The following is a 10732-nucleotide window of genomic DNA, read 5'->3' on the forward strand; positions in this document are numbered from 1 at the left end:
AGTTACATCAAAAACCTAAGGTAATTAGTGATTTTCTTTGAGTTTTAACCATGATTAACATAGTTTAACTATGAAAAATTAATCCTTGATTAGTTTTAAACATGTTTAACCATCCAAAAACCCTAAAAATCAAGTAAAACCATGTTTTGATGTTAAACATGTTTACAAACCAGGAACATATACTTTTTTGGTCAAAAACGCGGATTAGAACATGAATACAACGTTTTTACGGTTAGAAAGTTCGGTTTGAACCCAAAACCGAAACCCTAATTATCAAGGCTGTTACATGGATGATTTATGCTTGGTTTGATGTTATATGATATGTAGATATACTGAGTTTGCAACCCGAGACCCGGAGAGTCGTTTAAGCTAGCAAAATTCATCGAAAACCGACAAGGTAAACCCGTAACACTCGTTTAGGGGCTGTTTAGTATTAGGTTGTGACGTGCTTGTTTTTAGCTTGTGAAAACTTGCAGGAACATTAGGGATCATATAAATGAGTCCCTGTTCAAATTTGGTAATTTTTCGATAAACGGAGAATATTTGGTGAATTTATTTCCGTTTATGAGCGTTTATTTGGGAAAAATAGATAAACATATTGAAAAATTATGAAACTTGGTTTTGGAGTTTAATATGTGATGGTAAGATCACTGGTAAATTTTGGGAATCATTGGAAATGCCTAAGTATGGTTTGTGCAATCATGGTTTAACCGAATTTTAACAGCCGAAAAACGCACAAAAAGGCATTTTGTCAAAAAAGTTAGGTTCGAGAGATTTTGCAGGGGCTATGTAATAACATTGAGGCCATTTTTAAAAATTATCGGATTTTTCGGAGGTCGTTTGATATAAACGGGCCATTTATTACACGATTATAACCTATTAAATGAATTTTTATAAATAAATAATAAATCATAAAATTTCTGAAAATATTTTTATAAAATTCTCCATGTCTTAATGTATTTTTACAAAAATTTTCATAATTTATATATAAGTACATATTTAGTTATGATTAATCAAAGATTTAAATTATAATTGTTTTAACGAAACCGGCAGTTTTGTGTTTAACGGACTGACTGGTATGTCAAAATGTCAAAAGTGGTCAAATATCATATTTTTGAATGATATTGATAAAAACGAATTTTTTACGAAAATTCCGGACAATTCGGGTGGATTGTGCGTGTTTTGTATAATCAAACCCGTGTGAAAACGGAAACGAACCCTGCGATCAAACCAGACACCGAAACCTTAAAATTCTTTCATAAATCAAATCATTTTATCAATCAATATATTTACTTAAGTTTATGTGATCTTACCTAATCCCGAAACGTATAAACAATCAACTGGGCTAGGCTCGGGAAACGGTGAAACTGAGCCAAATCCAGTTTTAAACATTTCATAGTATACAACGTCACAATCTAAGACTATGGTCATGTTCTGGGCCTAACATCTATACCCAGATTATCTATACAGCCCGACTTAGCTTGAACACTGTACTAGTAATAACAATACGATACCGTTTATAGGAATCAGGCTATAAACGAGGCATCTGACTTATTGATACGTAATTTCCGTGCGAACTACGATAAGGTGAGTTTCACGACCCCCACTTTCTAAACTGTTTTACGAACTTTTGGGGTGAAAAGCATGTTTACATATACTGATATACTTGAAAACGTGTGATGATGTGGATTATCTAAGTACTAACACTTGACAAGTCCCCACAAACACAAGTGATTAACTTCGTGCCGGTGACGTGTGGATAGTACTATCGGTTTGACAAACCCAACTGACAGAGCCGGAGGGGTATGCCGGAACATATGTAAACCCAGTTGCACATTGTCATTATATTTTACATACTGCTATGTGGTGTTAGACATAGTACATACTTGGGGCAAAGTGGCTGTTAAATGCCAACGGGAGTGCATGGGCAGTGGAGGCCATGTGTTTTAGCTCGTTTCGGTTTCACTTGTGGCTTAGTATAATACATCATACACATACATATATACATACACACTGTAAACTTTACGAACTCGTGTACTGATTTCATTGACACTCGTGAAACTTGAAACTCACCAACTAGACGTAGTTGACCCGTTTTAACATGCTTTTCAGGTAAAGCAAAAGTGGAATGATTTGCTTACATGCTTGGTGTTAGAAGGAAAGTTGAATAGCTGTGAATAGACGCTGATATAATACTGAATAAGAAGCTCGTAAACCGGTTATGTGTTTTTCACCTAGTTTGTAAACATAGTACCTACCCATGTAATATGATGTAAATTAGTTTATGAATTTCTTTATAAACAATGTTGTTGATACCAGTGTTATCTGTTACATTCCCGTATTACGCTTCCGCTGCGACCTAGTCGGGGTGTGACAGAAGTTGGTATCAGAGCCATTGGTTATAAAGAATTAGGATGTCCCTTAGGATACCCTAAGATAACCGTAGGCTCGATTAACTCTGGGAATAAAATAATATTAAATAATATACACGAATGATTCTCGTGATGAACGCGAATGGACAAGTGGGTTATTATGGTCCGGAACGTAATAACGGACTTGTTTGTACCAGGGAATTCGAGAGGAAGTCGATAAACAATCGAATAGGTAAAAACAGCAACATATGTGTATAAAATATAATAATAGATAAAATTTGTGTATATAAACGATTATTTGTGCCTATGTGTATAAATACCTGCATGTATTTTACTATGATTAATATAGAAGGATATTATTCTTATTACTAACCATTGTGCAGGAATATGTCAAGATCTACTGATCGTTTACCTAATACCCTACCAACAAGGTCTGAGGAGGAGGAGGAGGATCCGGAAGAGGAAACTGAGGAGGAATCAGAGGAAATGGAAGAAGGTGCAGATGCGTTAATTCCTTACGAGGTACCCTCAGATCAACCCGACTTATCGGGTTACCGTTGTGACACCTACCCCCCTAGGGAATCCCCTAGGAATGTTGCAGGACAGGGAGCTACTAGTGCTTATCATTCACCTGTTAGAGCACCCAGATCCCCTACTCCACCTGTACAGCATACACCAGTACCCCCACCCACTATTAGAAACCGTCAGACCGCTCGCATTTCAGTGCGTCCACCTGAGCACACCTCTCCCCCACCTCGATCTACGTACCATAGGGGAGAAACATACAGGTCACTGAGATACCTATTCCTACTTGGGGTTTACCCGCCCCGGTACCCGAGCCACCTCGTCATTCTGATTCAGCATGGTTTGGTTTAGCAACTGATCAGCTTTTAGAACAATCACATTTGATAAATAACCTAAACCAGCATAGACATGATATGCAAGATCACATGTGGTACATGCAGCAAGAAATCAGAATTGTGCAAAGATCCAGTGCTCACAGCCATGGGCGTCAGGATCGGGCAATGATACTACTAGGGGTATGCTTAGCGGTTAATGCGGCCCTAGTGGCTGCTGTTGTTTGGTTGTGGTTTCATGTTACAAAGAATGGATAGGACATAGTAGTCTAGTCTTATGTATATAGTCTTTTGATATCCCAAGCAGCATTTTGTTACAGCGTGTTGGGCTGACTTGGGAGTTGTTTGTGGTTTAGTACTATTTCAAGCACTGGCCCTTATCGGGTTAAGTCTACATGTCACTTAGTGACAAATTTTGATACGCATATACAAGCGCTGGCCTATACCAGGTTAAGCCTATGCGCTAATTTTGGATGCATATGTACAGTAATGATTATAATTAATACAAACGTGTTTTCTTTGGCATAGTTATGTGTTGTGAAATTGTAATATCGTAAAGTTGTGTTGATCATAGTGAAACGATATTGATTATTATATAATTGATTAATTTATAGAATGGCCCCGAAGAAAGCAAACCCTTTGTCTGAGGCGGAAGTGGCCGCAATGATTACTCGTCAACTACAAGCAGTGATACCAACAATTGTAGCACAAGTCACTGCAGGCATACGTGCTAACAATACTGTTAATCAACCTACGAGCACCACCACGGCCACTGTTAATACACCTCCGCCGGACACTAATGTAGCCCCGGGTGTTACTACCCCAGTGAATACTGATAATGTCATAAATAATAATAACACTCTTCCAACTATGAATGTCACTGGGAACCCAGAACCTGTTGTGCACCCTGATAATATCCCGAACCCTGTACCGGTTGTTAACACAACTAATAATGATAATACTCGGACCAATACCGATAATAATAATAATAATAACCGAGAACCCCCGCGTCAGGAGTACTCATACAAACAATTTACATCATGTAAACCGATTGAGTTTAAGGGTATTGAAGGACCTAGCGGGCTGGTCAAATGGATAGAAAAGACCGAATCAGTAATTAATATCAGTGAGTGTCCACCGAACCGCGTGGTCAAATTTACTACCAGTATGTTTCTAGACCAAGCGTTGATGTGGTGGAACACGGTAGTCCAAATAAGGGGACAAGATGCTATTAATCGTATGTCATGGACTGAATTAAAAACCCTCATGCTAGATGTAACATCCTAAAATTTTTATAATGTTAAATAAAAGAAAGTTATGTTTAGTGATTTCACGTTTTAGTTATTTAATGTCGAGTAAGGAACGGGTCATGGGCTTAGATTACGTAAGATGGGTTAAATGAGAATGGGCCTTGGGTCCGTGGGCTTATAAATACCCATCCCAAGCCCATGATATCATTTTATTTCCATCTTTCTCTTTTACACACTCAAAGCACACACATAACCGACCGAGATCCGAAGTCGAGACCCGAGATTTTGCTGGTAGATCTGAGTTGGAAAGGTAAGAACTAATCCCGCAAAGCTAATATTACTGAAAATGGTTAGGATTTGACGGGTTAATCGGACCCGAAACACAACTGCCCAAATCGGACCCCTAAAACGTCGATTTTAGGCCGATTTGATGGTTGGGATTTGTAGGTGCCGATCATACGATTCCGTGGGTACCAAAATCGAGTTATTTGGCTAAGAAACGAAGGAGTTATGGGCAAACAGATCTGCAGCGCGACAACTTCGCCTTCATCTGGGCAACTTCGCCTTCAAGCGATGAACTTCGCCTGCAAGCTAAGTTCGCCTGATGAACTTCGCCTGCAAGCCAAGTTCGCCTGATAAGTTCGCCTAAAAGCCAAGTTCGCCTGATGGCAACTTCGCCTGATGGCAACTTCGCCTAAATGGTAACTTCGCCTAAAAGCCAAGTTCGCCTGATGGCAACTTCGCCTAAATGGGTAACTTCGCCTAAAAGCCAAGTTCGCCTGAGGTTTAACTTCGCCTAAAAGCCAAGTTCGCCTAAGGTTTAACTTCGCCTAAAAGCCAAGTTCGCCTAAGGTTTAACTTCGCCTGAAGCCAAGTTCGCCTAAGGTTTAACTTCGCCTAAAGTGAAGTTCGCTTAGAAAATAAATTAAAAACCTAATGGAAAATGTGTTAAGGCAGTTATCGAAAATTAAAAACCAGGTCAGCTTAACCCCAGCCAGGGGCTCTGCCCCTTGGACCCCGCTAGGGGCTGCCGCCCCTAGAACCCCGCTGCCAGGGGCGCTGCCCCCGGACCCCCGTTCGTTGTGGGTCATTTATAGATAGAAATACAAAACGAGAAGTAGTAGTTAATTGATATGTGTAAATATTATACAGTTAGCCGAGCCCAGTTAAAGAAAGGAATTACGATCAACGGCGAGCGTAACAGGATCCAGGTGAGTTTCTAGCCCCATTCCTTGTTATGTTTTCGGGGCTGTGTGCATACTTGATGTGTTGTTAATACATTTATCCTAAGTGATAAGTGTATGCCATATGTGATATATGTGATATGTAAGAATGATTGCTTGATGGTACGTGAACGATCTTCGGATATTGCACGTACTGTCAGGTTGTAACGTTATAAATATGGCAAGTATGATATGTATGTTTATGTGTATGAACGTAATAAAGTTAATAAAGGAAGGAAATGACGGTTGTATGGTTGTATGGTTACGAAAAGGGTACCGAGCCCTAATAATACTCGAGGTATTATGTATGGTTGTATGGTAACAAAGAGGGAATCGAACCCTACTAATATTCGAAAACAAGGGACCAGACCCTAATAATATCTGTGATGTTAGGGACCAGACCCTAATAATATCTGTGATGTTAGGGACCAGACCCTTATAATGTCTGTGATGTTATGGACCAGACCCTTATAATATCTGTGATGTTAGGGACCAGACCCTAATAATATCTGTGATGTTAGGGACCAGACCCTTATAATATCTGTGATGTTAGGGACCAGACCCTTATAATATCTGTGAGGTTATAGGGCGAAAGGCTCTTTAAAACGTATGATTGTGAATGTAAAGAAAGTATGTAAGTAAGAAAGAAAGTATGTAAGTAAGAATGAAGGCATGAGTACTTATGTGTGTATGAAAGAAAGTTATGAGGTTAAGTACGTATGTATGTAATATGGTATTGTATGGTATTGTATGATTAACTAGAACTCACTCAGCGTAGCTGACTTTTAGTATGCACGCAGGTGAGTAGGTTGAGACAGCTGGCTTGAGTGGAGGACACATGGCAGAAGACTAAAGCCTGGCATCTGAAGATCTGATATGTTTATTAAGTTATGTTTTGATTTTGAAAGACAAGAGGAATGTTTTAAGACATGATTATGAATCGATATGTAATGTTTTATGAAAGTTTTATATTCCGCGTAAAGTTTTTAATTAACTCTGATATTTAGAACTGTGTTTATGAGTAAATCCAACACGAAAGTAGGGTTACCGGTAACGGGGCCTTACACTAGAGCATTTTTGTCCTAAAAGTGAGATTCAGAGGTTGGAACACTAGTTATGGAATCTGGAAATGAAAGGAGCGGACCATGTGGGATACACGAATCATTTTAACGAACTGTCCCGCTTAGTTCCATGGTTAGTTACACCGGAAGCGAAGCGAATTGAACGTTATATCTGGGGACTGACCCCTGCTGTGAGAAGTATAGTGAATTCAGTTGCCCACCCGACATTAGAAAGTGCTGTATCTCAAAAGGGTGTCGTTACTTTTGATCTGATGAGAAGTGGAGTGATAAGGATGCCAGGTGAAACAACAAGTTTAAAACGAACTGATTATGGGACAAGAATGCAAGGAAACCCTCAAAACAAGCGGGCTCGTCCGAATACCCGAAGTTATGCCATGACCAGTTCTAATGTAAAACAAGAGACCTATAAAGGGACGTTACCGAAGTTCAGAAGATGTAACTTTCATCATGTGGGTGATTGCAAACCGATCACTTGTCAAAAGTGTGGAAGAACGGGACACTATGCCCCCAACTGTAGAACCCCCACCAACACTGTTAACCGTCCACCGCAATCAACTCAACTCCCTCGACCTCAACCAACCCGCCCACAACTCAACCAACAAACCCCACCTACCACGAACCTCCGTGCCTGCTATGAATGTGGCAGTACGGAACATTTTCGGAGATACTGCCCCAATTTGAACCCGGGTACAGTGAGAAGGCAGAACCAAGCACAAGCATCAACCTCCAATGCAGCTAGGGGACGCGCGTTTGTATTAGGACCGGGTGAAGCGCGTCATGATCCGAATGTGGTGACAGGTACATTCTTAGTTTCGGGTCAGTATGCTTCAGTTTTGTTTGATACGGGCGCCGATAGAAGTTTCGTATCTGTTAATTTTTTACCTTTAGAAAATATGCCGGTTAGTGAACTAACAAAACCATATACTATAGAACTCGCTAACGGTAAGTCTATACTTGTTAACCGAATAGCCCGAAACTGTTCCCTTATCCTAAACGACCACCCATTCCTTATTGATTTACTTCCAGTAGAATTGGGAAGTTTCGATGTTATAGTCGGTATGGACTGGCTATCTAAGTATAAAGCTGAAATTGTCTGTAAGGATAAGACCGTTAGAATACCTCTTTCGAATGATGAAGCTATGATTGTTCAAGGTGAGAAATCTGGTACGGTACTGCCTCTCATATCTCAACTTAAGGCATTGAGATATTTACGCCAAGGTTGTACATTATACTTGGCGAGCATAACAGTTAAGGAACCCGAGGAAAAACGAATGGAAGACATCCCAGTGGTTCACGAGTATTCAGATGTATTCCCCGATGAGTTGCCTAGTTTACCACCGACCCGACAGGTTGAATTCCGTATTGACTTGATACCGGGAGCAGCACCCATTGCTAAGGCACCTTATAGACTTGCACCTTCTGAAATGCAAGAACTGTCCAACCAGTTACAAGAATTACTGGACAGGGGTTTTATTCGCCCTAGTTACTCACCGTGGGGAGCACCAGTGTTGTTTGTAAAGAAGAAAGATGGGGGTTTTCGAATGTGTATTGATTATCGGGAATTGAATAAAGTGACTATAAAGAATAGATACCCCTTACCTCGAATTGATGACTTGTTTGATCAGCTCCAAGGTGCGAAGTATTTTTCAAAAATTGATCTTAGATCTGGTTATTATTAAGTAAGAATTCAGGAAGAAGACGTACCAAAAACAGCTTTCCGAACTCGGTATGGTCACTATGAATTTTTGGTTATGCCGTTTGGGTTGACAAACACACCTGCAGTGTTTATGGACCTCATGAACCGAGTTTGCAAACCTTACCTTGACAAGTTCGTGATAGTGTTTATCGATGACATTTTGATATATTCGAGAAGTAAGGAGGAACACGAACAACATTTGCGGGAAATCTTAAAATTATTGAGGCAAGAGAAGTTATACGCAAAGTTGTCCAAATGTGAGTTTTGGCTACAAGAAGTACAGTTTTTGGGACACATTGTGAACCATCAAGGGATCCAAGTAGACCCAAGTAAAATTGAGGCCATTAAGAATTGGCAAGTGCCTAAGTCACCAAGAGAAATTCGTCAATTCTTAGGACTAGCCGGATATTATAGAAGATTCATTGAAAACTTTTCAAGTATTGCACAACCTCTAACCCTCCTAACTCAAAAAGATCGAGCATATGAATGGGGAGAAGAACAAGAAATGGTCTTCCAAACGTTAAAACAGAAGTTATGTGAGGCTCCAATATTAAGCCTTCCAGATGGAACTGATGAATTGGTGGTATATTGTGACGCATCTCGTAAAGGTTTAGGATGCGTACTGATGCAAAGAAAGAAAGTAATAGCATATGCTTCCCGACAATTAAAAGTACATGAAAAGAATTATACGACCCATGATTTGGAATTGGGAGCAGTTATCTTTGCATTGAAGATTTGGAGACATTACTAGTATGGCACTAAATGTACCATCTATACTGATCACAAAAGCCTACAACACATATTCGATCAGAAAGAGCTAAACATGAGACAAAGGAGATGGGTAGAACTGTTAAATGATTATGATTGTGAGATTAAATACCATCCGGGTAAGGCCAACGTAGTAGCTGATGCTTTAAGCCGAAAAGACAGAATCAGACCATTAAGGGTACGAGCACTCGGAATGATTGTTCAAAGTAGCCTAACCGAACAAGTTCGCGTTGCACAAGATGAGGCCTTGAAGGCAGATCAACTAGAAAAAGAAGAACTACATGGAAATGAAAGGAATTTTGAGAAGAAAATTGATGAAGTATATTATTACAAAAACCGGGTCTGGATTCCAACACTTTATAAACTCCGAAATTTGATTCTTGATGAAGCACACAAATCCAAATATTCTATTCATCCAGGTACTGATAAGATGTATAAGGATGTTAAAGAATTTTACTGGTGGCCTGGTATGAAAAAGGATATAGCCGTGTATGTAAGTAAATGTGCAACATGTGCAAGGGTAAAGGCGGAATATCAAAAACCTTCGGGAATGTTACAACAACCCGAAATCCCACAATGGAAATGGGAACAAATTACCATGGACTTTGTGACACACCTTCCTAAAACCTCTCGAGGACACAACGCAATTTGGGTAATTGTGGACCGATTAACCAAATCCGCACACTTAATTCCCATCCGTAACAACTACACCACCGAAAAACTCGCTCAAATTTACATCGATGAAATAGTATCTCGACACGGAGTACCTCTTTCGATTATTTCGATCGAGACAGTCACTTTACTTCACATTTCTGGCAAGCAGTAGAAGAAGCCTTGGGAACCCGAATCGACCTAAGTACGGCTTACCATCCCCAAACCGATGGTCAATCCGAACGAACCATCCAAACCTTAGAAGATTTACTTCGTGCTTGTGTACTGTACTTCAAAGGGAATTGGGATCAACACCTCCCGCTCATTGAATTCTCTTACAATAACAGTTATCACAGTAGTATACAAGCAGCACTTTATGAAGCTCTATACGGGCGAAAATGTAGATCACCACTATGTTGGACAGAAGTGGGTGATACTCAAATTTCAAGATCCGATTTAATTCAGGAAACCACCGATAAGATTCACCAGGTTAAACAAAAATTGAAAGCTGCCCGTGACCGACAAAAGAGTTATGCCGATGTTCGCAGAAAACCGTTATCTTTTGAAATAGGTGATAAGGTATTTTTAAAAGTATCGCCATGGAAGGGTGTTATAAGATTTGGAAAGACTGGTAAACTAGCCCCGAGATACATCGGACCTTTTGAGATTGTCGCAAAAATTGGTCCTGTAGCTTACCGATTAAAACTACCCTTAGAACTGAGCACTATTCACGACGTGTTTCATGTATCGAATCTGAAAAAGTGTTTGACTGATGAAACGACAATAGTACCACTAGAAGATGTTCAGATCAACGAAAAGCTCTACTTCGTAGA

The sequence above is a fragment of the Bidens hawaiensis genome, unplaced genomic scaffold (genome assembly GCF_021521415.1).
Source record: "Bidens hawaiensis isolate Kalapana, Puna unplaced genomic scaffold, B.hawaiensis_p1.1 tig00000832_1, whole genome shotgun sequence".
In the NCBI taxonomy this organism is placed as follows: domain Eukaryota; kingdom Viridiplantae; phylum Streptophyta; class Magnoliopsida; order Asterales; family Asteraceae; genus Bidens; species Bidens hawaiensis.